The 27,478-nt window shown below is 45.0% G+C and overlaps 1 protein-coding gene across 18 annotated transcripts in view; it reads right to left on the reverse strand.

Moving 5' to 3' along the window:
• Window positions 1-27,478, reverse strand: part of CAMTA1 (calmodulin binding transcription activator 1) — a 981,226-nt gene that overhangs the window by 851,099 nt on the left and 102,649 nt on the right. The gene's annotated exons all lie outside the window — the stretch shown is intronic.

Here is a 27,478-nt window from a genome sequence, read left to right on the forward strand (position 1 = left end):
TGGTGGGGTCAGAGACTCAGTTGTAGGATGGACGGTCTTGGAGAAGTCATCAGGGCCAGCCAGTCAGAGAGACAGGCTTCGCCAGCATATAGGATCACTGCTTGCTTAGAGACCATGAATGCTACTGACTCCATCTTCCTCACCACGTCAGTGGCCATGGCTGACAGGGCTGGAAACCAGAGGCCGGCTGCTGCTTCTGCTGTGATTCTCCTCCCTCTCCGGCAAGCCCTGTGATGAGCCCTCCACTGCACAGCCCTCCCTCCCACAGTCCCCTCCTTCTAGACCACGTTGTCCACTCTCTCTAGCTTCAGGCTGCACTGCTCCCACCTTCTTGAACACCTTGGCTCCACTAAAACCCTTCCGGCCTGGCTTCTTCTCTTCCTGTGAAATTTCTCAAACCACAGCCTGTACCAATGCCCCCACATCAGGAAGCTGGGCAGGAAAAGAATTAAAACCCAAGTCACCAAGAAGACAGGACAGGGAAATTATAAAATGCAGAAATCCAGGGTACTTATGAAATTACTAGATATCTTGGCTGAGTGAATGCACATACCTAACCACAAAAATTATTTTCCAAGTTTGGCTTTTAGGTTCCTGGAGTGAAAGGAGTAAAAAAATCTAATCTCTGAAACCTTCATAAATATGTGCTTTTCTTTTTTAACGAAACTACTTAGACGAATCCACTTTTGCCTGACAAAGTAGAGGAATCCAAAGTGCCTGGATTTTAAAAGCTTCCATTAAAGTGGCTTTTCTTTTTTCAAAAAGTAATGAATTGAAAAATAAATCAGAAGGCTTAATTAAGCCTGAGGCCCGTAAGAGGCAGCCAGGGCAAAGCTTCCTGACAAGCCCACAGAGCCAGAGCAGGGCCGAGCCTCCCGCTCTGCTTATTCTTGAAGCAGCTCCGGCCAAAGGCATGCCTTTGAATCGCACAGAATTAGAATTCAGCAGTGATTCTTTCAGGCAGTACAGTATGTCTTTATTGGTGCTACAGCAGGCTCATAAATTAAGATTAAAAAGTTGGTCAGATGGAGACAAAAACGTGTTTCTGGGGAGAGGAGAAAAAAACACAGAGTAACATCCCAGAGTCTGCAGGCTCCCAGCATCTCCCTGGCCACATGAGCGCCTCAGCCCAGCTAAACTAAAAGCCCCTGGCTCGTTCAAGCCAGACCTGGCCTTAAAGAGGGAAAAGGTCTCTGTCCCAACCATGTACATGTGCCACCCCTTCCTAGGGGCCTGCCTGGGAATAGGTTCCACCAGTGGGTAAACAGCACCCCACACAGCTTACCCACTAGTCAGAGGCCACAAAAAATGGCCATTGCATGGCCACTAGCTAGGGCAGCCGATAGCCGTGTGTGCATGTGCCTGTGAGAGAATCCGCCTCATCTCAGAGTACGTATTCATTTATTTGAAAGCCTTATATAGCATCTGTTAAATATATCAAGTGCACAGAGGTAGAACAGTGAAAAAGTCAGAGATGGCCAGGTGTGGTGGTTCACGCCTGTAATCCCAGCACTCTGGGAGGCCAAGGCAGCAGATCACCTGAGGTAGGAGTTCAAGACCAGCCTGGCCGACATGGTGAAACCCCATCTCTACTAAAAATACAAAATTAGCGGGGCTTGGTGTCAGGCATCTGTAATCCCAGCTACTCGAGAGGCTGAGGCAGGAGAATCACTTGAACCCGGGAGGTAGAGGTTGCAGTGAGCCGAGATCACGCCGTCGCACTCCAGCCTGGGCAAAAAGAGCAAAACTCTATCTCAAAAAAAAAAAAAAAAAAAAAAAAAGAGATGAGCCCTGCCTTTTTGCAACCTACATTAATGTGAGGGAGGCAGATGCTCAAATGGATCATCTTAGAAATAGGTCAGTGTGTTTGTGCCCAGTGTCCCAAAAGCAGTACAAGATGATGTGAGTGAAGAAGCTGGCCTTGTAGCCTCTTTACTCCTTTCTCAGGACACTGATGGAAATCCTGTGCTCCAGACAAAAATACTACTCATTTGCCTCCAAATTCATCATTACCTGCTCCTACGCCTGTACTCATGCAGTCTCTTCCAACAGGAAGGCCCCCATCTCTACCTTTCAAACATCCTACTCTGCCTTAAGAACCCACATCCACGCTGCCTCTTTTGTGATGCATCTAGTAGTCCTCTCCTCCCACAATCTCCCTCCTGAGGACCTTCCTCAGCACCATCTCTGGAACTGAGCACAGGGCCTGGCACGGCACAGTTTGTGCTGAATCAAACAGAAACGCTCATCCATAAAGCTACTTGAAAATACTCAGGAAAAGAAGAGATCAGCACCCAGGGCAGGAAGAAACTTCTGGGAAGAAGTCAATCTGAGTCTATGCAGGAGGAAGCTGGGGGCAGGGGGAAAGGGAGGCAAGGTACCCCACGCAGGGGGTCAAGCAGGGTGCTGACCACTAGGGGAAGAATGCCTCTGTTACCATGATGGCTCTGCTGGGGAGGGCACCCCAACAAGGCTGGAGGGCCAGGGAACCCCAAAAGCAGGCAGATCTGGGAGGCTTCTGCAGGTTCCTCAGCAGAGCTCTGACCGTCCTGATGGAAACAGTCTGGCCATGTGGCACTGCACACACTGGGTCAGAGCAAGCGGAGGGTGGGGAGGCCAACTCACCCTCCAGGCCAAGGGGACTTGGGGCCAAGCAGTGGCCGCCAGAGCAAAGACAGGGCATGGACCTAAAGGAGAAAATGGCCTCTAAAATACGACCCCTTCCTCCACATCCTTTTGTCCCCAGAAGTGTTTACAAACATGAAGAGGAAGGAAAGCACTTAGGGAATTTATTTAGAGTGGAGGAACCTGAGCACAGATCATGTAAATCACTCAAGGTCACGGCATGCTGATGGCAGCCTGGGGAGACCAAGTTGTAGCCAAAAACAGGGAGGTGCTGGCAAGGCAATAACTCCACACTGGGCGCTGGAGTTCACAGGGCCTGGGCTGGGTTCAAATCCTGCTTCTGCGACTGGCCACACAACCTCCTGGTGCCCAAGCTTCCCTCCCCACACAGTGGAAACAGAAACAACTCCCAGCTGCCGACTGGGTAGTGGGAGGATTCAGTGACGGGTATGGAGGCAGGCAGCACGCCTGGCTCCCAGCCCAAGCTCAGTGTGGGGCAGTATGACAGCGCCTCCCCTGTGAACTGGGGTAGTCTTATGCTGAGAGGGAGGCAGAGGTGGGGCATGAGGGAGCTGGGAGCAGGCATCCGCCTGGAGGACAGGCTGCTGGGAGGGCCGACCAAAATCCTCCTCCCCTGCGGAGGGACAGAGCCCCTCCCTAAGCCAGACAGTTATCTAACGGAAACATGAACTTCTTTACTATGGCATGAGAAAGACCAAGGTTATTTTGAAAAGTACCAAGAATGTTAATTCCCCGGGGCTCTTTATGTAAAGACAGACTAAAATCCAGAGGATAGAGTGGTCCCCAGGAGACTGACAGGAAGAAAGCCACTTTAATATTTCATTAGTGTCCCATTAGCAAGACAACACACATTTTCACACTTGGTGACTTCTTGGGAGTAATTTCTCATTCAGAAACAAAGGGGGATGCTACTGCTGCTTACCCCGCTGGCCTGCTAAGCATCCTGAAGCAGCCAGTTGGAAAGAACTTGACCTTCAGGGTTACAGCTACTCAAGCCAATGAACTCCATTGTGCAAGACTTCCTGGGGAGGCTCCTATGAAACCCACTAATCCAGGGATTGAAAGCCAAGCAATTGAGCTGCAAAAGTAAAGCAAGCCTGTCTTATGTTCCTTAAGCCAGGCTCACACTGCTCAGCCCTCCAGGCCTGTCACACTAGAGCCACCCACCAATCCGGGGATCCTACAAACCACACCCTTCGGCTATAGCCTGAAAAGAAGGGAAGGGAGAGGGAAGGGGAGGGAAAGATAAGAGAAAGAAGGGAAAGAGAGCAGGGATTCAGGAAGACAAAGGGAGTTGATCTTAGCAGCTAGCATTGTGCAGATCACTGTCACATTCAGCTGCTCATGAAATATCTCCTGTGCCCTCAGTGTGTGCCAGGAATATGCTTGATGCAGGGCTCGCGGGACAGAGCCCGCAGACAGCAAGCGAGGAAACACACGAGGGAATCACTCGAAGTTAATTTAGGTTCCACAAGAGACCAGAGAGGTGGTTCTCGGCCTTCCCATTTTTCAGATGAGGAGCTCAGCCAGCACCTTACCAGCGGGGTTTCTGGGGGACTTGGTAAAGGGAGGGGTGGATCTGGCCTCGGACAGGGGGCTTCTCAGCCCTATGATGGTCTACCTGTCTTACAGATCATTTACAAAGATGGCTCAAACATGAAGATCATTTACAGAGATGGCTCAAACACAGGAAGACACTGCACAGGGCCTTTGTTTTCTGGTTTCTGGCTTTGTGGCTCATATCTCACTCTCCGTGTTGACGATAATTACTCACAGGCAGGAGGATGGCTCAGCCCCTTCTCCTCATCCCCCACAAGGTCACAGGGAGGTCGAAGGAGCTGACACCAGGTACTGTCCTCTCAGCTCCAGTGGACTTCTTCATGCAGGTGGCCTCCTGGACCCCAACTCCCTCCAAGGACCACCTCACAGAGCCAGCCTGCCATTTGCCACCAGCTCCCAGTCCTGAGCTAATGTCCTCACCACGTTCAAGGAGCAGAGGGCACCTGGTCTCCAAGGACACCCTCCCCTCTTTCCCTCCAATTTGGTCTATTAATTTAAAACAAAGGAAGCTGGCCAGGAGTGGTAGGCACAGGGGATGTCTGAGAGGATGTAATTAATGCAGCTGCTCCAAACGGAAGGTAACACCTTGTCTCCTCATTAGCAGATGTACTACTATTTAGGATGACATCCTCGACGCGAGCAATGGGGACACACAGCTCCCTGGCAAGTCCACGCCTTGCCCGCCACTTCCATTTCCTCACTGTTGAGCAATTATGAACAAAGCACCCCCAGCAGAAGGTTCCGAGCTGCTGAAGTCCAGCCACAGGGTTCTGGCAGCCCAGGGCCCGGGTCCAAAGCTCCACGGATCCAGCAACCTTGGGTTCCCACATATAGCCCCACTAGGTGACAGGCAAGCACACCTCCGCCTTTGAAATATTTCCTCATTAAATATTCAGCATGGGTTCCTGACCCTGTTTGCTGCGCTCTATAAACAGAAAAGGCACAAGATGGACTGCAAGGACACAATGACCTTCCCAGATAGTGACATGTTGGAGGGACTCAAGGTATGCAGAGACCCGCTTTCCAACAGCTCAGGCCTAAGTCAAGTTACATTAGCATTTTCCTTTCAAGAAACAAGACCAGCATTTCCCTCCCCACCCTGCTCCCCTCAAAAAATGAGCTGAGCCTCCAATGTAGCAAAAACATTTCAGTAGAGGGAATGAACCCTGCAAAGTTACGTTCCAGCCTGGCTAAAAAGAAGTTCGGGGCCACCCAGGTGACTCTGTGCATATGCAGAAGCTGGAAGAAAACTGGGGTAAAAAGAAGAAAAAAACAGTTGCCATACTGGTGTTTTGAGACTACAGCTTCTCCTTTCAACCCAGCAGGTCACCTAGATCAAGCCCATGAAGGCTTTGGAATCATCTGAATAGTGAACCTTAATTATGACCCAGCAGGAGAACAATAAACAAAGTGCCCCTTGCATTGCTGGGCAGCCACCTGGGCCCTATAATGGGTACTAGTGCCTTAGCATGTCAACTCCAAGAGGACAGCAAGTGGCTTGGCCTGGACCCAAACACCTAGTCAATATATAGATAAAGCCAAAAGCAAACAAGGATTGCTGCAAATTCCACAATGGCACATTGCGAGAAAGGCCAAATTATTTTCAGGATTGGTGACCTGCACCAGGTTAGCTGCTCCAGAGAGTTCCATACAGGCTGGGCCACCCTTGGGGCAACCAGCCGAAGTACATGCAGAGGCAGGAAAACTTCCTTGGCTTCAGCTTAACACCAGAGGGGCCAAAGCCAAAAGTCACCACTATCCTTGCTTAGAGCTGAGCCTGAAAACCGGGAGACCCAGGAAGTTCAATCAGGAGTCTTTTCCCCAAGTCTTTTTGTGCACACAGATTAACTGTATCTGGCTCATCCTCAAGGTCACAGAATCAGTCCAGGACAGAGCTGAATGTACCCAGGCCACCTCCTGTGGGTCACCCCACCTGCTCCAGTTAGTCCCTCATTGCAAACTCACAGGCAGGCAGAGGCCCCTTAGGAGACCAGAGCCCTCCACGCCCCATGAGCTGCGCCAATCCCACACAGCCAAACCCCTGTGAGGCACAGCTCTACCGCCTGCTGTGTCTGCCAGCCCAAGGGTCTGCTGTAGAGCCCACTGCAGGGTAGAGGCCCCCCGCCCCAACCTGAGAACTGTTCCCCTGCTGGAGATGGGCCTTTTCTGGCTCTGAATTTCCAGATTGTGCCTGCTTCCAACCTCCCTCGTGACGCCAGAAGCACTTCTTTGTCATTTTTAGGGAGTTCCTGAGAATGAAATAACTATACTTTTGCTTAGAAATTCACAAGTATTCGGAAGTAATTCAGAAATACTGTATCCAAATATTAGGTACTAGGTATTATTAAGTAGTATTAGGTGACTTTGTGTGTCCTTTCATCTAAATTATTAAAAGTCCCAAGGATTCTCCAGTCCACATCTAATACTTCAGATGATCAAAGCAGACAAATAAATTGAGTTTTCTTTTAGAGGCCAGGAAATCCTTGTTTTCTTGAGGAGTAGAAGAGAATGTAGCAAGTCAGCCTGCTTAATCCTACCTGTCACCATTGGAAAAAAAATTTTTTTAAAGGATTATGATATAAAATGATGCAGATGCTTGTGGTTATTATTGTACTTCGCCATGTTATTCTTTGATTCGATGCTTTTTAATTAAATTCAAATTGATCGAGCAGTTTCAGCCATGACTTCTCAATACTCATGTGTGATTCTGAAGATGCCAGCATCTGGCTAAATTAATATTGCACACTTACTTGTCAATAACACCTCCTGGTGGAGAACTGCACATTCAGGGGCCCTGGCACAGGCTGTCCCACTGAGCAGCTGCAGGGGAGGCGAAGCCAGGAGCACTTCCACGAAGACTCCTACCTAGCTCTGGGGTTGAGCTCACAATGCCATAATCCGAGTCTCATGAAGGGTATTTTATCAAAGTTGAACCAAGCATATTTTTAAAAATTTTCATGTCCATTTCCCTAACTCTCTACCCCAAGAAAAGGAACAAGGACTATAATCCATAACTATGAACCTGGGCTGCACCAAACCCTGGAGAAGATGACAGAGCCACTTTCCTAAGAGCCTCCAGTTGACAGTAGACCATCAGGAGGTGATCGTGTTGCCAGTTCACTGACATGAAAACCTTTTCTTGGGGAAAGCATGCTCAACTTTTACTTTAAATATACTTCCTGAATATTCTGGCTTCACACTTGCAGCGAGCAGCGGGCGGCATTTCCAGAGCCAGGAGATAAACTTGAGAGCAGAGGGCATGGTGGAGAAACAAGGCAAGAACCCTGGCCTGTCAGCCTGCTTGCCGTGGGCACTGCTGGACACAAGAGGCGTGAAGGGAGTGAGGGGGAGTAACGGCCCCTCTGCGTGTGCCTTGGCACCCTGGAGGGGACAGGACGTGGGATGATGACGGATAGCATTAAGTGCCTGGAAGAAAATGATGCAGGCAGAAGGGGATGGGATGTCTTCTTCATAAAGGGTGATGAGCAAACAAGGGGTTCTCAAGTCACAGGGTGGGCACTGTCTGGGGGTCCAGGCAGAAGGGACAGCAACTTACTTGGCATGTCTGAGGGAGAAAAAATGGCCAGCCTGGCTCCAGTAGGCAAGGAAAAAGTGACAAGACATGAGGCCACGAGGCTGGCGAGGGAGCCGGAAGGCAGACCACCACGGCAATAGGGCTGGGAGGCCTCTGGGTTTTGTGGGCACTGTGATGGGCAGGCAGGAATGACAGTGGGGCGGGAGAGGCTGGAACTGCACCAGGTCTGAGGACCACAGTGGCTCCCAGGTGGGGCAGGAGCAGAAGGGCTGGACAGGAAGGGCCCCACCGAGGGCTGACTGGTCTGCCAGTCACGGGGCACGTGCCCACGCTACTTCTGGAGTGGCTGAGGGTACTCCTCCCAGGCCAGGGGTGGCCGTCCTTACACCCTGGGCAGGCTGGCCCAGTACCTGCTGCTCGACTCAGAACCTTCAGTCTTACTGGGAAGAGACTATGGACCCAGGGGACCACCGGCTCACCATTCAGCAGGAGTCCCATGAAGCCCCGAACGGTGCCTGGCTCACTGAAGGTCATAGAGCGGCGGTCTGGACAAGCCAGAATTCCTCAGTTGCCTTCATTTGAAACTCCCCCAGGAGCATGCCCTGCTGGGGAAGTGTTCTTGAGTCAAGCTGCAGCAACCCACTCACACTTGAAAACCTCTGCATGCACCCTGCGTAGAAATACGGGACAGCGGGGGGAGGGCAGGAGGGGGCGCCGGGAGAGCTGCTGCTGAGACTGCAAGTTCCTTTGCCATGTCTCCTTACAACAAAGTTCCTAGAGGTCAGGGACTATGTCCCTCCATCCATCCCAGAGCCCAGATGTCTGGCGACTCAGCAAACACTGAATGTTGATGATGCTGCTCGGCCTCCGGGACATCCTATAACTCTTACTGTTTTACCAACTCAAGGACACAGCAGAAACCACACACCGGATTTTTAGAAAGCAAACAAAACTGAAAAGCAATTAGAACAGACAAATCACATATATTTAAATACTGAGATCTTAAATGATGCCTGCCTATCCCGAAGATGGATCTCAATTTCCTCTTCAGACCCAAGAGTTCCTGCGAGAGAACAAAGGCCATGTCACAGGGCTGGGACGCGGGGGATGGGAGAGGCAACAGCTCCCACCTCTACAGCGGGTCACAACTGCTTCTCCTTAGTTGCCCACATGGCTAAGGCAGAAAGGTTTTAAACTTAGCTAAAATGCATATTTTGATTTACTTTAGAAACTTGAACTGGCCCCAGGCAAATAATAACTACATGAGAATATTTCATTTAGCACCTTCCTCTTTCACTCCCTTTAGGGAAAAGACTGCTGCACTCGAAAATGAGGGGGAGGGAAACTTAAAGGAAAAATATATTCGAACAACAGCCAGAGTGGGGAAGGTAGGCACACATTTCTGAGCCAAGTTCCAAGCTCCTGTTGCTCCAATTTGCCTTTGAAACAATTCCACTTTGCCTTCTGTTGCTTGAACAATAATTATTAAAGGTATCAATTAAAAGTGCCCAACTCCATTGCTCCCATGGCCAAAGTCCCTGGCACATCTCCCGCCATTGCCTGCAGCACCTGCCGCCACCCTGATTTTCTGTGTCAGTGGGGTAGAGCCAGTCTAGGATAGAGCCTCTTCTTTGGTTGATTTAAGGCTGGGAGAAGGGCCACTACCCACGGCCCTGCCACAGTGAGGAAGGAAAAGCAGAGCCTTTTCTGCCATCTCTAAGTAGCTAGCATCAGTAGCCTAGTCACAACAAATGCACTGGGCTCAGCATTGGGAAGACAGTCCTTTATACAAATTTGGCACCTCTATCTCCCGAGACACCCCTTGGCAGGGGGTTTCTCCCAATTCTTCTCCCTCCTCCCTCATCTTGCCAGGAGGAGGAGGACCTGGGAGTATCAATTGCCAGGAACATTTTGACATGACACGAAAGAGGGAATCCCTCTTCTTAGCATCACACACTGGAAAGCTTCCAGATAAAACAGCAGTCGCTCCTGGCTTGTCAGAAAAGATCGTGGGTGACTTGGAGGGCTCACGATCCTAAGCAGGTGCTGGGCTCCTGTGGCCAGAGCCTCAGAGTTCCCACAGGCAACACCAGCTCCACATCCCTTCAGGACATCTATCTGAAGGAGTAGAGGCGTGTGTGGGAGCTGCAGGCACAGAACCAGCAGCAGGAGCCACTCCAGGGAGGATGAAGCAGCACTTCCCATAGGGTCCACAGGCAGCAACTCTGCACTCTGGCAACCCTGCACCGAGCACACTCTGTATATGAGGCCCTGCATCTGGCCCCAGAACACGCAATAAGAGATGCAGGCACTAACCCAAAGAGCTCTAAGTATGAGGACAGATACTTGCATGAACTATTAATAAGAGACAAAGCACAATGCAAACGCAAAGCAGGGGGCAGGGGCACGGACAATACAGAGAGGAGGGAGAGTTTAACTGAAACTTGAATGTGAAGCCTTTACCCAAGTGCAGAAGGGCCAAGGGACTGCATGGACAAAGGGTTCCACTGTCATTCTAAGGAGCTGAAGCTTTATTATGAGAGGGAAGCGGGGCTGGTGGCAGGGGTGGGGCAAGACAGAGGTGGATGGTAAAGAAAGGAGGAGCAGGCCGGGCATAGTGGCTCACACCTGTAATCCCAATATTTTGGGAGGCCGAAGCAGGTGGATCACCTGAGGTCAGGAGTTCAAGACCAGCCCTGGCCAACATGGTGAAACCCTGTCTCTACTAAAAACACAAAAATTAGCCAGGTGTGGTTGCGCACACCTATAATCCTACCTACTCAGGAGGCTGAGGCAGGAGAATTGCTTGAACCCGGGAGGTGGAGGTTGCAGTGAGCCAAGATTGCGCCACTGCACTCTAGCCTGGGCAACAGGAACAAAACACCGTCTCAAAAAAAAAAAAGAGGAGGAACAAGGCAAGGAGACCCAGGAATAGTTCAGGGACTCACGAGGGCCCAAGCTGGGGCAGTGGAGATGGAGAAGATGGGAGAAAACATGAAGTTCACAGGCAGAATTTATGGATCTTCATTCATGACTCCAGGGAGTGCCACACAGCAACAGAGCGGACCCCAGAGTGGCAAGCGTGGGCCACTGGCCTCAGGACACACAGCAAACCACAGAAATAACCTGTTGGAGAAAGAATGTTTGGCTTTGGACACACAGCGAGTTGGAGTGTTCAGCGTGCAATACGAAACAAAGGCTTAGGCCAGGTGTGGCGGCTCACGCCTGTAATCCCAGCAGTTTGGAAGGCCGAGGCGGGAGGATCGCTTGAGCTCAGGAGTTCGAGATCAGTCTAGGCAACACAGCAAGACCTCGTCTCTGCCAAAAATTAAAAAAAAAAAAAAAAAAAAAATTAGCTGGGCATGGTGGCGCATGCCTGTAGTTCCAGATATCGAGTGGCTGAGGTGGGAGGATTGCTTGAGCCTGGAAGTTTGAGGCTGCTGAGGCTGCTGTGAGCTATGTTGTTCATGCTACTGCATTCCAGCCTGGGGCGATAGAGCAAGACTCTGTCTCAAAAATCAAAAAAAAAAAAAAAAAAGAAAAAGAAAAAAAAGTTCAGGGGAGGAGAGCCTAAAGATATAGATGTGGGTGTCATTGGCAGATAAACAGAAATTTAAATCAGAAAACAGTCCAGAGAGCTCTTAGTAAAAGAAAAGAGAGCCAAGAATATAAAGCTCAGGAGAGCCATCTCAGAGGGTGCCCTTGAAAGGGGCAGGGACCAGATGGTGAGGCAGGAAGACGGTGTCCCAGGGCTGAGGGAGAGACAGGTCTCCTTTCAAGAAAAGGACAGCTAACATCAACAAATGCTACAGAGAAGCCAGGAAGGATGAGGGCTGAAAAGAGGCCATGGGATTTAATAACTAAGAGTGTTCAGTGAATTCTAACATGAGAAGTGCCTATTGAATGGAATGAGGAGGCAGATGCACAATTTCTGTGGTGAAGGAAAGAATGGGAAGGGAAATGGAGAGAGAAAATAGTACCAGGGAAGGGCCAGGAGAAACTTACACAAAATGAGAATGGCAACACATTGCTGAGTAGAGGGAGCAAGGTAGAATAAATATCTGGATATGTCATTTGAACTCAAGAGGAATAAACTGTAGATAATTTGGGAATCGTCAACAGAGTGGTAATGATAGAAGTCTTGCCCAACGATGACACTGCCCATGGAGAGTACAGATAAAAAGAAGGTCTGCGATGTCCAGAGGAAACTGGAGCAAGGGCCTCTCTTCCAATCCTTTGTCCACACCGTTCCTTCCTTCCCACCCATCCAGCTCAATCCATAATGATGAATTCCAGCTACATTAGTTTCTGGAAGGAGTTGCCCCTTAAGATTAGGCATATGGGAAGTCTTCAACTTCTTCGTAACACTGAGGTTCTACAGATGGTGAACTGGTAAATAAAGACAGGTCCTATAGGACCCAGGGTCAGAAACATGGGTTACTCACCTGTTCCTTGGATATTCTGAAGCTCTGAGCCATGTCCAAGAGCACAATCACAAGCTGAGTCTTTCCTCGTGCTTCAGTAAAATACTGGATAATGCCAACAAGATGCACCACATAGAAACTTGGGTTATGCAAAATGCACATAATGATGATCCAACAGAAGAAATGGTTCTAAATAAACTTAGGATTCAATAAAACAGCTGTAAAAGTGGGTTTGAAATATATTTTTAATTAAGGTATAATTAACATACAATAAAATGTATAGATCTTCATCTGTTGGATGAGTTTTAACAAGTGTATAAACACGTAATCACTACCCAAAATGGGAGTGAGCCTACACTTCCACCACCCAAAACCTTCCTTGCCTCTTTCTGGTTAATTCCCCTCCCTACTCTTAAGAAAACACTTTTGATCACCATAGAGTGGTCTCATCCGTTCTTGGATTTTATCTAAATGCATTCATAGGGTATGTCCTTCTGTTCTTCAGCTCCATCCATAGGGTTGTTAACAGTAGTTCATTCTTTTTTATTACTCAGCAGTATTCCACTGTAATAATTTATTCATTCTTCAGTTGATGGATATTTGGGCTGTTTCTATTTTTGGCTTTATATGAACATTCTTATATAAGTTCTTTTGGGAACATATATTTTCATTTTCCTAAAGTAAATACTTAAGAGTGGAACTGTTGGATATGGTGTACATGTATGTTTAATTTCAGGAAAGAAAACCTACCAATCAAGTCTCCCAAGGGGTTGGACTACTTCATACACCAACCAGCAATGTTTGAGAGTTGCAGTTGTTCCACAATCTCACCAACATTTCATGTTGATAAGTCTTTTTTATTTTAGCTACTCTAATAATAGATGGCATCTCACTGTGGTTTTAACTTGTATTTCCCTGACGTTGAACACCTTTCTACATGCTTATTGGCCATGTGTATAACTTCTTCTGTGAACTACCTGTTCAAAGTGCACAGGTCCATACATTCTGACAAACAAACAGAGCTGCATAACCACAATCACAAACACCATAAAGAAAATTTCCATTACCTCAAAAAGTTCCCTTGTGCTCTTCTGTAACCGACCCACCCACAGCAACCCAGTCCACAGCAACCACTGATGTTTTCTTCCCATACAATTTTGGCTTTTCCAGAAGGTCACATAAACAGAATCAGGCAGTATGTGGCCTTTTGAGTCTGGCTTCTTCTAATCATAATGCATTCGAGACTCGTCCATGTTGTGTCACTTTGTTCCTTTTCACTGTGAGTAGTACTCCAATGAAGTTGCTTATTCATTGGCCAGTTGAATGACATTTGGGTTGTTTCAGCTTTTGAACATCATGAGTAATGCTGCTGTAAATGTTCCCATACAAATTCCTGTAGGTGCATAACTTTTCATTCTCTTAGGTAAATACCTAGAAGTGGGATTGCTGGGTCTTGCTGTAAATGCAGATTTGTAAGATTCTTAAGTGTAGACTTATAAGAAAATGTCAATCTTGTTTCCAAAGTGGCTGTAGCATTCTGCATTCCTACAAGCCAGTACGAGTTTTTATTTTTTAGTGTGTGTGTGTGTGTGTGTGTGTGTGTGACAGTCTCACCTTGTCATTCGCGCTGAAGTGCAGTGGCGTGATCTCTGCTCACTGCAACCTCCAACTCATGGGTTCAAACTATTCTCCTGCCTCAGCCTCCCAAGTAGCTGGAATACAGGAGCCCACCACCATGCCCGGCTAATTTTTGTACTTTTAGTGGAGGCGGGGTTTCACCATGTTGGCCAGGCTGGTCTTGAACTCCTGACTTCAAGTGATCCACCTGCCTTGGCCTCCCAAAGTGCTGGGTAAATTACAGGTGTGAGCCACCACACCAGGCAAGAGTTTCAGTTTCTCTACATGTTCACCAGCACTTGGTATTACCAGGGTCTTTTTGGTTTTATTTTGGGAAGATACCCTAGTAACTGTGTACCAGCATCTCATTGTGGTTTTTAGTTTCATTTCACTGATGAATAACGCTGTTGAACATTCTTCATGTGCTTAGTTGCCATCTGTGTATCCTAAGATGTCTAGAGAACTCTCTTGCCCATTTTTAAATTGGGTTGTTTTCATATTCTTGAGGTTTTAAAGTTCTTCATACATTATGGATCCCTTATTAGACGTATGTTTTACAAAGGTTCCTCCCAGTCTGTGGCTTGTTTTTTCATTATCTAAACAGTACCTTTTGAAGAACAGGATTTTTTAATTTCTAGGAAGTCTGATGTTTTGTCTCTTATGGATTGCACAATTGGTGCCATATTTAATAAATCACTGCTAACCCAAGGTCATGAAAACTTTCTCCCATGTTTTCTTCCAGAAGGCTTATAGATTTAAACTTAGGTCTATGATCCACTTTGAGTTAATTTTTATATACAGTATGGGGTATGGGTTGAGGTTCATTTTATTTGCACATGAATGTCCAGTTGTTCCATTACAATCTGTTGAAAAGACTATCCTTTCTCCATTGAATTCCCTTTGCACCTTTGTCAAAAACCAATTGAGCATCTATGTGTGGATCTGTTTCTGGATTCCCTATTTGGTTCCATTGATTTACATGTCCATCTTTTTGCAATACCACACTGTCTTGATTACTGTAGCATTACAGGAAGTCTTGAAATCAGGCTATCTCCTAGCTTTGCTCTTTTTCAAAACTGCTTTGGTCTTTCTAGATCTTTTGCATTTCCATAAAAACCTTGCAATTAGTTTATCTAGATTTTGAGTAGGATGGCACGGAATTCATAAATCAATTTAGGGAAAACAGACATCTTACTATTTAGTCTTTCAATACATGGTATAGCCCTCCATTTATATAGATCTTCTCTTAATTTCTCTCACAGATATTTTGTGGTTTTCGGCATAGAGGTCTTACACATATTCTTAGTTTTATTCTAAGGTATCTGAAGTTTTTGAAGCTACTGTAAATGGTACTGATATTTAAGTTTCCTCTTCCAATTGTTTGTTGTTAATATATAGAAATACAATTGATCTTGTATCTTGTTGTCTTGCTGAATTCATTTATTCTCATAGGTGCTTGGGTTTTTTTTTATATAGATGCCATGGGTTTTCTCATAATCATGTTGTTTGCAAATAAAGGCTAAATTCTGGAGTTAGATTAATTTGACTGTCTAAAACTCCAAAAGACAGGTGCTTTTCAATTATTAGAAAGTGTCCAAAATTCCAGAAAAAAAAACTTAAGAATTCTGACCTCAGAGTTTTTACTTCCCTTTCTTGTCAGATTAACACCATCTTACAAGGGATGACAGGAGGCTGTCTCATTGCACGGGAACGGGAGGCCACCATCAAGAAACTCTGGTGGCTATGATAACTTACACACAGTTTCAAAGTTATCCCTTCCACACACCACCTCTGTGTCCTGTGCAGTCTGCAGTGCTGGTGGCAGGCCTGACGACTACCAATGTACCAAGCAATGAAGCAGCATATGTTTAGTATCTCCAGGCTCTATCATCTGGATATTTACTGTAAGCTTCTGGTAAAGTGATCTCTTTCAGCCTGGTAAACAAACTCTGGATTTCACATGTGACTTTTCAAAGAGCTGCAGGGAGTGGGGCTGTTGACAGCATTTTTCGCACCAGCAAAGAGACACACGAAAAGGTCTCAATTATAGGTAACTGACAATCCAACAGCAACAAACACGCACAGTGTTGGCAACGTAAAATCCAAAGACGCTTGTATAACACAGAGGCAACACCAAGTTCACCAAGTTTATGGCTCAATTACTAAAGTACACAGAAACAAGGAAACAGATCAACCGATGAAGGACTTGACAAGGGCTTGTGTTTAAAATGTATTGCTGCCACCACGTGATTTTTTTCCATTCCACAACCTTATATAACTTAAGTCCTCAGTCATATCTACAGTATCAACTGCTATGATTTGTTGAATTCCTGCCTCCATCACAAAAATCAAGCAATTATTTATCATGCTAGTGTTATTTTTGCCCAGTGGTTTCAGGTACAACTTTATTATGAGATAGTGAAACTGTGTGTGTGTGTGCGTGTGTGTGTGTGTGTGTTATACACATATAATTTTTTAACAGCGAAGTAACTCTCAAGCACTCCACTGCCATTCCATCAAATGCAAGGCAAGTGATTGCTGAATTCCCAATTATGCTCAACCTTAAATCACACTGTTTGGTCTGATTGTATACCCAGCCCTACAGGGAGTTGTGCAAAGGCATATATTTGGCAAGCTTTCAAACCACGGCAACAAAACATGTGCTGAAGAAAAGGATTCAAAATATTAAGAAAGCAGTCATTTATTTTAGAAAGGCTGTTCACGTGAGACAATAAGCTGCTTCCCAGAATAGGCTCCATCCATCAGGAAAACACTATAACCTAGCACACACTGGCTGGAATCCCTCTCAGCCATCACACAGCAGTGATGATTATTTATCATCCACAGTGCATCAAAGATGGGGAAACAGACTGGGCACGCTTCCATGATGGTGCAGGGCTATCAATGGCAGCAAACCCTCCCCACCCTGAAGAAGCATCCACGGTACAGATGACCTCACAGATCCTAGAGACTTACCTGGTTTTCCTACAGATCCACAGGCGAGCTTGTGGGTACTCAGGTACATGAAGGTGATGGAAGACAGGGGCACCTTGGTGCTACGTCTAGATCATCTATTCCATTTAAAGAAAAAAAAATCAAACAAAATAAAACAAACCAGGGGGCCCCATGTTGGCCAGCTACCTGTTTGGAGGTCAGCTAGGCAACGAGAGGCTGGAGGTCCTTCTTGGAATCAGGCTAGCTGGGCCTGCTGAGTTAGGCCAGTTGAAGCAAAGCAAAGCTCATTTGAGATGAGACTTAGGAAAATCTCTTTCCAGTATCTTTCCTGAGCATATCCCTGGAAAGCATCTGTACCATCACGAAGCACCAACTCCACCCAGGATAACTGTTCCATTATGAGCCCATTCTCTCACACTCTATGAACTATAACTTATCTGCCTGGAGACAGAATTTCTATCTCCTTTTGTTTGTTTGTTTATTTTTGGAGATGGGCTCTTGCTCTGTCACCCAGGCTGGAGTGTAGTGGTGCGATCTCAGCTCACTGCAAGCTCCGCCTCCTGGGTTCACACAATTCTCCTGCCTCAGCCTCCCCAGTAGCTGGGACTACAGGCACCCGCCACCATGCCCAGCTAATTTTTTCTATTTTTAGTAGAGACGGGGTTTCACCGTGTTAGCCAGGATGGTCTCGATCTCCTGACCTCGTGATCTGCCTGCCTCAGCCTCCCAAAGTGCTGAGATTACAGGCTTGAGCCACCGTGCCCAGCCCAGAATTTCTCTCTCCTTCTATCACTGTATCTGAGGAATGGGCAACAGATGGATCTAGTAAGATGTACATAATAATTAGTTTTCTCTAAATCAGGACACATTACAATTTTAACAAATATTTAAGCTCCTCAACCAATTTTAAGAAACATTTAATGAGCCAACTGAAGTACCAAGACAAGAAATAAGAAACTGCAGGTTAGCAAATGAACTGGAATCTCAACTTTCGTAGGGTAAACAACTTTGGATTCGTAGGGTTTTTCAGATACCACTAAACACAGTGTCTGCAAAGAAGAGAAAAAGTTATGGACTGGTGGCTAGCCAGAAATTTCTGCAAATATCTTAGCCATGAAAAGACAGGCTAGAAAAAGAAAACCAAGACGTTTGTGGGCAGAAAATCATTTTGGCTCTTAAGGCTGGGAAAAAAGAAATGAACAATAGTAAGTGGATACTTTTCCCTTACTAACATTCAAAGCAGTTAAACACAACCCATATATCCATCTAGAAGTGCCAATCTCACTTCTTCAGGTTCCATCAGAGAGCCCTGTTTCATTTTCAAACAATTAAATAATCACCACCATATACTGAATGTGTGTCAAACATAGGGTCAAGTGTACTGCACACACTAACTTCTAATTAATCTCTGTGGGAAAGACACTGCCTTTCAAAAACTCACCAGGAGTACCGACCAGGTAGGTAAAGGGAGATGTTTAGAACATTCAGTTGACTAAACCACATTAACTTCAAAAGCAATCAGCCAAAAAGTCAAATCAGAAAAGCGATATACAATCTGGGGGTGTATATACAGTAGATGGTTTCTCATAGTGTTAATCTTATGAGAAAAATGGCTTCCAGTAAATACAGGCTTATTGAGTTTGCAACTAACTAGGAAACCAATGACTGACATGGACTTCCAACACTACTCCCCGCCCCACACTGACCCTAAACACACAGTGGCTCAGCAGCTTGTCACCATGGGAACACAATCTGCTGTGCTTACATGCTTCTTGCACACAAGACCATCCATATGTTGGTCAAAACCCATTTTCCACCCCCATCTTCCCACCTTCATTTCACACATCTTGATCCTGAACAGGCCAGGCCCTTTCCTGACTCTGCCTGTGCGCAACCTGTTTGTTCCCTCCTACCTGAACCTGTTCTCTACTCAGGCAAGTGGGGAACCAGGCAGAGTCGAGGCATCTTCAGCTCTGGTCAAACATGAGAAGGGAGAGGTTCTCTTAAAACTAGTCTAAAGAATTGATGCTCAAAAGCAACTGAAATCCTCCAGCTCCATGGCTTTATCTCTAGGTCTCAGTTCTAAAAAGGTCCATTTCACTATAAATTAACTGGGAAGTTACTGTTTCTCCTTGCACAACCCAATCACTGTAATAATGCCCTGATAAAGACAGCAACAAGAATGAAAAGTTGCACAGGGGAGCTTCTGCCAAGCAGATGGGTCTCCTGAGTTCTACAATCCAGTCCCCAACAAGTACATTCAAGACCAAAGTAAATACTTCAACAAACAGCTTGGAGTGGCATAATACATTTGAGACTCAGTGAGTTGGAAACGTGATTCTTTTCTTCCCTAAGGAAGCTGATGCAAAGGGTTCCTCAGAAGTTGTTAATTGAACCCTCTGCGTCAGCTTCTTTAGGGAAGGAAAGAATCACAACTGCCTAGGTATCAGTAGCCATTAACCATGTTTTCCTCCTGAACCCCTGGATGTTGCCAGGTGGAAAACTAATGAAACGAAAAGTGGCTGACCAAAGTTTAGATTTCCGCATATATCTCTATCTTAACAGATTTGCTACCTAACCCCAAAATGAACATTCAACACAGAAAGCATCCCGGCCAGACACGCCACAGGAGAAATCACAGAAAATGCTATCTGGCTCCGAAGGCTGGATCTGAGGGAATTCAAATTCAGTCTTCAGCAAAGGCAAGCAGTGCCATCCCACTGCCCCAGGAAGGACACAGAGGCAGATCGCCACTGGTGAACTCCTACTATGGACCAAGAATGCTAGGAAATTATATTTTCATCTCATTTGGGGTGAACTAGGGGAATTTCATGTCCTTCTAGGGACACAGGCTGATTCTGTTTAAGTACAAGCATTCTGTGAATCCCCAAATTTCAATTTTCAACCCTAAAAGGCAAAGTTTAGAGCAGCTTTTTCCCAAACGGTTCAAAAAAAATGTGGGCAAGAATTTGAGGAGCAGCTTCTAGGCAGCTAGTTCCACCAAGTGGGAGCTCTCCTTGGGCATTAGTGATCTGCAGGGTTCCGCTCCTGCACTGATTTAATCAATGGATACCTAGGCACTTGCAGGTACATCTAACTACTCAGAACATAGCTGAAAAGGAGATAGACAGGGCCCCCTGCTCTAAAAGAGCTAGTAGGATGGGGAAGAGCTGAGGACAAAAAGAAGAAAAAGAAGAGACAATTTTAGACAGTAATAAATGCTACGAAAAAACCACACTGCCACATGACAGAGTGACAGGGGACTATCACTTGTCATCAGGCTATCGGGGGAGGGTCTCTCTGAGGATATAACATTTGAGGTGAGCCCTGAATGACACAAAGGAGCTAGCAAACAAAGACGGGGAGGAGAGGAAATAATTTTAGGTAGAGAAAACAGCGAATGCAAAAAAGAATCATGTTTGATAGATTCCCCGTATGGGAAGGGTGCTTAGAGGGAAGAGGCACCTGGTAGGAAATGGAGAGGCAGAGGCCAGATTATTCATGCTGACCGGACTCCAAATGGATAGAAAGTCACTGTAGGGTTTAAGCTAGTGAGCGAATCCTATTTACATTCTTCATAGATTGCCCTGGCTAGTGCATGGGGAATCTATTTCAAGGGGAGCAAACTGGAGACATGAAGTCCACACAGGAAAATGTGACATATCTCCAGGCAAAGAAAAGAAGGTAGCTTGGACTCGGGTGGTACTAGCAGAGATGTGCAAAGATGGATGTATTTTGGAAGGAGAAAGATGGGTGTCTGGGATGGGGAAAAAAGGGCAGAATCAAGGACAGGCCTGAGATTCTGGCTTGAACTACTGATGAGTTTGTGTTAAGTGAATCTCAGCCTTCGTGTTCATAAATATTCTTCCATGCTCTTTCACCAACTTTGAACTTCAACCCTCACCTCACACCTTTTAACAGCAGACAGAGAACACTGCACCCTGTCCAGACAGACACCAAGGCAGATTTAAGTGTTAACACTTAGACAATCATGCTTCAAAATGAAAGGTGGGTGAGTTCAGGCCCACGCACAGGCTCAGGGCCTGTAAGAAGTTTGCCTGAGCTACCTCTTGCCTCCTCCCTTGACCTCGCCCTCCCTACTGAAAAGTCTTGGTCTCCTGACTTTGCAAAGACCCTCCATCTGAAGCAGCTGCTCACAGAGCATTTTCTGCTTCCTTTTACCAGGCTTTTAAAACAGATACTTTTTCTACCCTGAGTTTGTCACCATTTAAAATGTTGTGCTAGTTAGCAGTAATTATGTAAATGCAAGCCGCCATTTCTATTTTTAAAAGGAACCCCCATTTAGCATTCTTATATCCTGAAATGTTTAAAATAGCTAGTCCAGTGATGTTTTCACTTTATTCAAACTGTTTGTGTGGATTTAAATACAGGTTCAGCAGAAACCAAAGCAAGTCAAACATTTACTTTCTATTAAACATCTAAATCAGAAGATTAAAAAACTATTTTACATTTAACAGAAAGAAGCCGTCAAATCAGCACAGCGGCAGCTTCACCGTATTTACTGCCAAGAAGGGCTGACGCTTGAGAGGTAATCAATTTAGGAAGGGAGGGATGGATTTCTTTAAATTCTTCAAAAAGGGAAAAATACATTTGAGCAAATCTTTTAATTATAGTATCTTCCAAAGAACCTACAAAGCCTTTATTCTTTCCAAACCTAATGCTTTTTAAAGGCAGCTTTTGCCCCTTAATTCCACATGAAATATTCAGTATAGCATAATTAAATTTTATTCCATGCTATTTTTACTGGGTTCACAGAAATAGAGGGTGGCATCATCCTTAAAACAAACTTCCCAGCAACTTCGCTTTCACAGTGAATGGCTGGTTCTTAAAATTGAACTTAAAATGCAAAACCTACTCCAAATGCCTATTTCAGTTCCGGGTAGGTGGGTGGGTACTGAAAAAATAAGTTCATTCATATGTCACACCAACCTTCAAATAAACAATTGCCCCAGTTCTCCGTTCACTTAATTGTGCTTGCCACAAGGCACCTGAAAGCATCAATCTTCATTTTCAGCATTTAAATCCCACAGCCTGTTTTATCTTTCAGTGTGAATCTATCTGGTGGGTAAAGAAAAGAGAGAGGAGAAAGGAAAGGAAAGAAGTGCCCATCTACGGCTGAAAGACACTAATCACTGGAGTAAATATTTGGATGCCTGGGTCACCTGTGTGAGGAGTGGGCTTGATATTTTTGGTCATTTATGTAAATTATACAACCAAAATCTTAATCTCTTTTCCAGTCAGGGTCAGTAAGATACAAATTAACACAAACCCCCTTCCCTCGCAGCCTGACAAACGGAATACAGAACGGTACAAAAGCAAGGATTATGGGTCTCTTAAGTGATCCACAGCTAAACCCACCAGCCAACAGAGCCAAGAACCACACCTAGTCTCTCTCTTCCAAGATCATGCAGAACCCCGATGGAACATAAGCCTATGAAAATGCACAACCCCCTCAGTGTGCATGTGAAGCTACAATCTCCATTTAGAATTCTGCAAACCTAATCAACAGGGATGATATCAGATCAGTGGTTACCCACCCTCTTATTCCAGCCAGACTGTCTCATCTGTTTCCTAACTTCCTAAAAGCATCACAACTGAAGAGGGCAACCAAACAACAACAAATATTTTTCTCAAGTGACATCTGAAACTGCTGCAAGGGAGCAGCTCACCCACCCACGCCAAGGAGGCTCCTAGGAAAGCCAGCAGGAACTGGCTTTGGGTGCCGCTCCAGAACTCATAGGTGCCAGGCTAGAACAGACAAACAGCTTTTTTTTTCTTCTTTTCTTTTTTTCCTCGAGATGGAGTCTTGCTCTGTCGCCCAGGCTGGAGTGCAATGACGTGATCTCAGCTGACTGCAACCTCCACCTCCTGCCTCAGCCTCCTGAGTAGCTGGGATTACAGGCACGCCACCATGCCCAGCTAATTTTTTGCATTTTTAGTAGAGACGAGGGCTTCACCATGTTGGCCAGGCTGGTCTCGAACTCCTGACCTCGTGATCCGCCCGCCTCGGCCTCCCAAAAGTGCTGGGATTACAGGCGTGAGCCACCGCGCCTGGCCACAGCTTTTTTTTTTTTTTTTAACAGTTCTTTAATGAGGCTATTTCCTTATTTCTGAAGATAAAAAACTTCAAAACATGAAAACCTATCTACTCATACATTTTACTTTGTAATACAGATTCACCTCTATTGTTGATTTAAAACAAAACACCCACCAAAGTGGTCACTGAGATCTCATAGTCTAGAACTAGCTGCCACTACAGCCACCAGCACATGAGCTCCTCTGAACCCACATTTTTCAGAAAAGTTACCTGAGATGCTGTTAGAAATGGAGACCTAGTTGAAAATGAAACCAACCAACTGAGGCATAAGAGGACAAAATTTGATTTTTATACCACAGAAACAGGTATAGAATTTATATAAAAGCATCTACCCCCACCACATTTGCAAAAAAAAAAAAAAGAAAAGAAAAAAATTTGCTTGGAAGACTCATTTCTGTTTTCAGATTGGATCCCAAGGTTTCAATAAGACATTCTGCTAGTTTCTCAAGAACCTGGCCCATTTATCACTTTTTCAAACTACATCATCTTCTCATTCAAATATCTCAGTGACTCTTGTAAAAAATATGTCACACGTCTCTATTGTCAAGGTTCATCTCTAGCACAATATGTAACCCACAGATCGCAAACAAGATGTAGCCTCTCAGAGGGGGACGCAGTTATCCCAGAGCCTGCTGATGGTGTTGGTAGTGTCAACGTCAGGAAGAGGATGAGATGAACTCACAACTCGCCCAATCTGGGATTTCTGAAGGCACAGTATGGCAAGGTTTGGCTAATTCAAGCCCAACAATGCTGATCTCACAAAATTTAGTAAAGATCTGGGCTGAAACAAAATGTGAAAATTGTCTACTAGACTTTAAAGAATGATTATGTATATGAATGCATAAATAAGGTTGCTGAAGTAGAGGTTAGCCATTTTAAGAGGGGAACCACAGCAGTTTCAAAGCCTCCTGATGGCAGAAGTGTGTGGGCTGGTGCTCAGGATGTGTCTGTACAATGACTCACGTGGACCTGGGCTCTAACTCTGGCTGTGCAGTCTCACCAGGCCACTCCTTGGCCTCCCTTACAACATTCAGGTTCATGAAAAAGGAGGGACGAAGCTCTCCTTGCTGGTCTTTCAGGGTTGCTAAGAAACCAAATGGAGATGTTGTCTGTGGCATCACTTTCTTAAACTGCAGAAGTACATAAAATCTGAGCTGCTACTATTTTTTTCATATACTAATGCTAATCATAGATTATTTATGTATTAAAATTGGCTGGTGGACTTTCTATTGGGAAGTCTAATAAGCTTCTTTCCTTATTTCTGAAGATAAAAAACTTTTTGTTTTGTTTTTTGAAGATGCAGGTGCTACTACCTTGACTTAAATTGTAATTGCTTGAGAAGTAGCTATGAGATGGCAAAAATGCCTAGTTGAAATACTGATGAAAACTGACTACCCCATGTTTCCTTAGGCTGCACAACTCATTAGCTGTACAAGCAGGGAAAATATTTAGGTGTTAAGATCCCGGAAGATCACAGAAGGCTATTCTAATGTCAAATGACCACAGACACAGGGCAAGGTAAAACCAGAAGGATGGTTTGGAAGCAAATGGCAACACATCTACAATGGAATTCAGGGACTCAGCGCAAACATTTCTGTCTTAGCAAAGTGGTAAATAGGCATTTAAGCCAAATTTGATCCAAGTTCACAGAGATTATATATATGAAAACTCATCAGGGAAACTCAACAGTATAAAAGTGGGGATTGCACAAGAAACCAGGTAAGGGATCTATGGGCACTCCGAACTATCTTAGCAACTTCGTTATAAACATGGGATTATTGTCAAATGAAGTTCCTTTTTAATGACCTTCTAATCAAGGTGGGGAGGCTTGCCTTTGAGGAAGGAAAGAGAAATGTCTTTAGCAGCAGTCTGCATAGGTCAATGTGTCAGGACTCTCAGACACATCATCTCACATCATCCTCACAACTCTCTCTTGACACAGGTTCAAAAGACAGCTTAGAATCTGTGACTATTTCACAGCTAAAGAAACTCATGAAAGAGTGACTTTCTTGAGGTCCCACAACTTTTCAGAGTGATGACAGGATTCAGTTTTTAGTCTGCCTAAAGAGTACAGAATCTGGCCAAGCAGGCTGGGCAGGGTGGCTCATCACCTATAATCCTAGCATTTGGGGAGGAAAGCAGGAAAACTGCTTGAGGCCAGGAGTTCCAAGACCAGCCTGGGCCAAATAGCAAGACCTCGACTCCACAGAAAAATTAAGAAATCAGCTGGGCATGGTGGCCCCCACCTGTGGTCCTAGCTACTCAGGAGGCTAAGGCAGGAGGATCACTTGAGCTCAGGAGGTCAAGGCTGCAATAAGCTGTGATCATACCACTGCACTCCCTCCAGCCTGGGCAATAGAGTGAGACTTCACCTCAACAACAAAAAAAGAAAACTGTCCAAGAGCCTAAGTGGGCAAGATGGGCTGCCCTCCAGGGAAGACCAAAATGGGAAACAAAGGCCTATCAAAGACTAACCCACTGAAGGCCCACCCCAAGCTGTGCCAGTCAGTCACTCAAAGGCCATCGGGGAGCCTTCCTTCCTTAACCCAGGAAGTGACATGGTCTGCTCTTCAAAAGGAGCTAAGAGATGCATCCAAAAATGGATGTCCTGGTTCCTCATGGGAAATCTCAACATTGGTAATCCCTTCTTATATCAAATCCACCTGGAAATTCCCTCACAACCTAAGCTGCTGAAGACTTGCTATAAAGCTGGTACTGAGTCAATGCCAGGGCCATGGCTTAATGGAGTAGGAAACTGACAAGCACTGAACACATGAAAAAATATGAAATTACAGGGCCAGTCATAAACTGGCTTCTCTTCAGCAGAGCCTCCGGAAGGCTCCTGGGTCAGAGTCCCTCTCTGCCTGACGTCCTCTGTGTGCCACCAGAGGGCACTAACTCATGGAACTGCTCTTTAAAATCAGGTCACACACAAACTGCAGGAATGCTGAATGAAAACTAGCCTTCAAATCAATGAAGTGCTAACTATGTAATTTTGACAGTGGCTTTAAGCATTTGCTGGTCAAAATTTTCAATTTAATTCTACAAAACTTAAAGGTACACACATGCAGCAGCAGAATATACTAAAAACAGTAAGCTGATCAAACCTTCAGATTTATGAAAATAACATATAAAATAAATAAAATAAAACTAAGAGTGATGCATGTGCTCCTGCATCTCTGGTCACAGGGGTTGTCGTATGGATAACCCATCCCAGCATCTTCTACACACACACAATATAAGAGCGCCAAGAAAAACATGCTGATTTCTCCTTTGCTTTAAAAAGCCACTCTTCATTGAATTACAAGTGGACATCAACCATAATAAAACTACAGTACCGTTTATTAAGCATGATTAAAACATGATTTAATCTTCTGTGCTAGAATCCTCGTAAGACAAGCAGCAGACACTGACGAGTGTGCACTGCGGCCTAGCTTGCTGTTCTAAGCACATCCCACTTACTTTACTCCCCACATCCCTCTGAGCGGCGATACAATTCAATTTTAGTAAAAAGTTAGTTCGACCTTGCATTTCTTGAATGCAATCAAGAATTTTTCTTTACATCTGTATCCTGCTTATGATTTATTTGCCATGAAACTATAAATACAGATTTGTGAGTTCTGCCTCATTAACTGCTTTCTACATTTATTTCTTCACCCCAGAATTCATACTTGTTATACTTTCATAAGAGTGTAAGATTATATAATCAAAATAATTCAGCAATCAGTTGAATAAAAAAATGCATCATGACCAAAGTTTTTTTTGTTTTATTTTGCTTTGTGGTATGTAAAAAATTTAGCCTTTGCTTTTATTTAAAAGGAACTGAAACAGCTTTAATGGTTTGATCAGAAATATTGGTTACTTCTCCATGCAAAATAAAACTCAAGTTCAATTGGACATTGGTTTTCCTGATTTTAGTTGATTTCCCTCAGTGTGTAATAAATAACTGAAGTTTACACTGAAATGAACAAAATCTGACAAATAAGCTATACCTAAAAAGAAGTTTCAGTTCTTTAAACAGTTCGTTACAAGTTAGTGCTACAAATAAACTCACCTTGAGGTAACAGCCTACATCACAGGATACTGTCTCCTTGGTTTTGTTTCTGTTCTTTGCTTAAAAAAAAAAAGAAAAAAAGAAAAACTTCCTCAAAGGTTTTTAAGAACAATATTGGTATTCTGGCCTATGCCAACACACAACGAATAAAGACGGGGTAACCATGGCATCTGTGGAGGTATCTGGAACAAAAGTACTTCTGTTAGTATTATCTAAGTAATTGCCTCCAAGTTTCCTCTATATCTTTGTTAATGCCTACTTGATCTAGAAAATATTTTGATTTATCTTGTTTACTCGATGCCAAAATTTATCTTAAATAGTTGAGAACCACTAAGTATTTGCCTGTTTCCTGCCTCCCTTTTATTTCTCCATGTTTCTTTCTAGACTCTCACTAGATGTCGATATTACAGTATTCCAGAGACATGACTCATGTTTCTATGCATCTCTGTCTTCTACTTCTTCAGGAGGCACCGATACCGTCACATATAGTAAGTGTGTAATTCATAATTCCGAAGTCCTGATATGCTCCAGCTTCTCACAGCACCCTGAACTAGGCTTCCAGTTACTTC

Source organism: Pan troglodytes, chromosome 1 (genome assembly GCF_028858775.2).
Source record: "Pan troglodytes isolate AG18354 chromosome 1, NHGRI_mPanTro3-v2.0_pri, whole genome shotgun sequence".
NCBI classification, from domain to species: Eukaryota; Metazoa; Chordata; class Mammalia; order Primates; family Hominidae; genus Pan; species Pan troglodytes.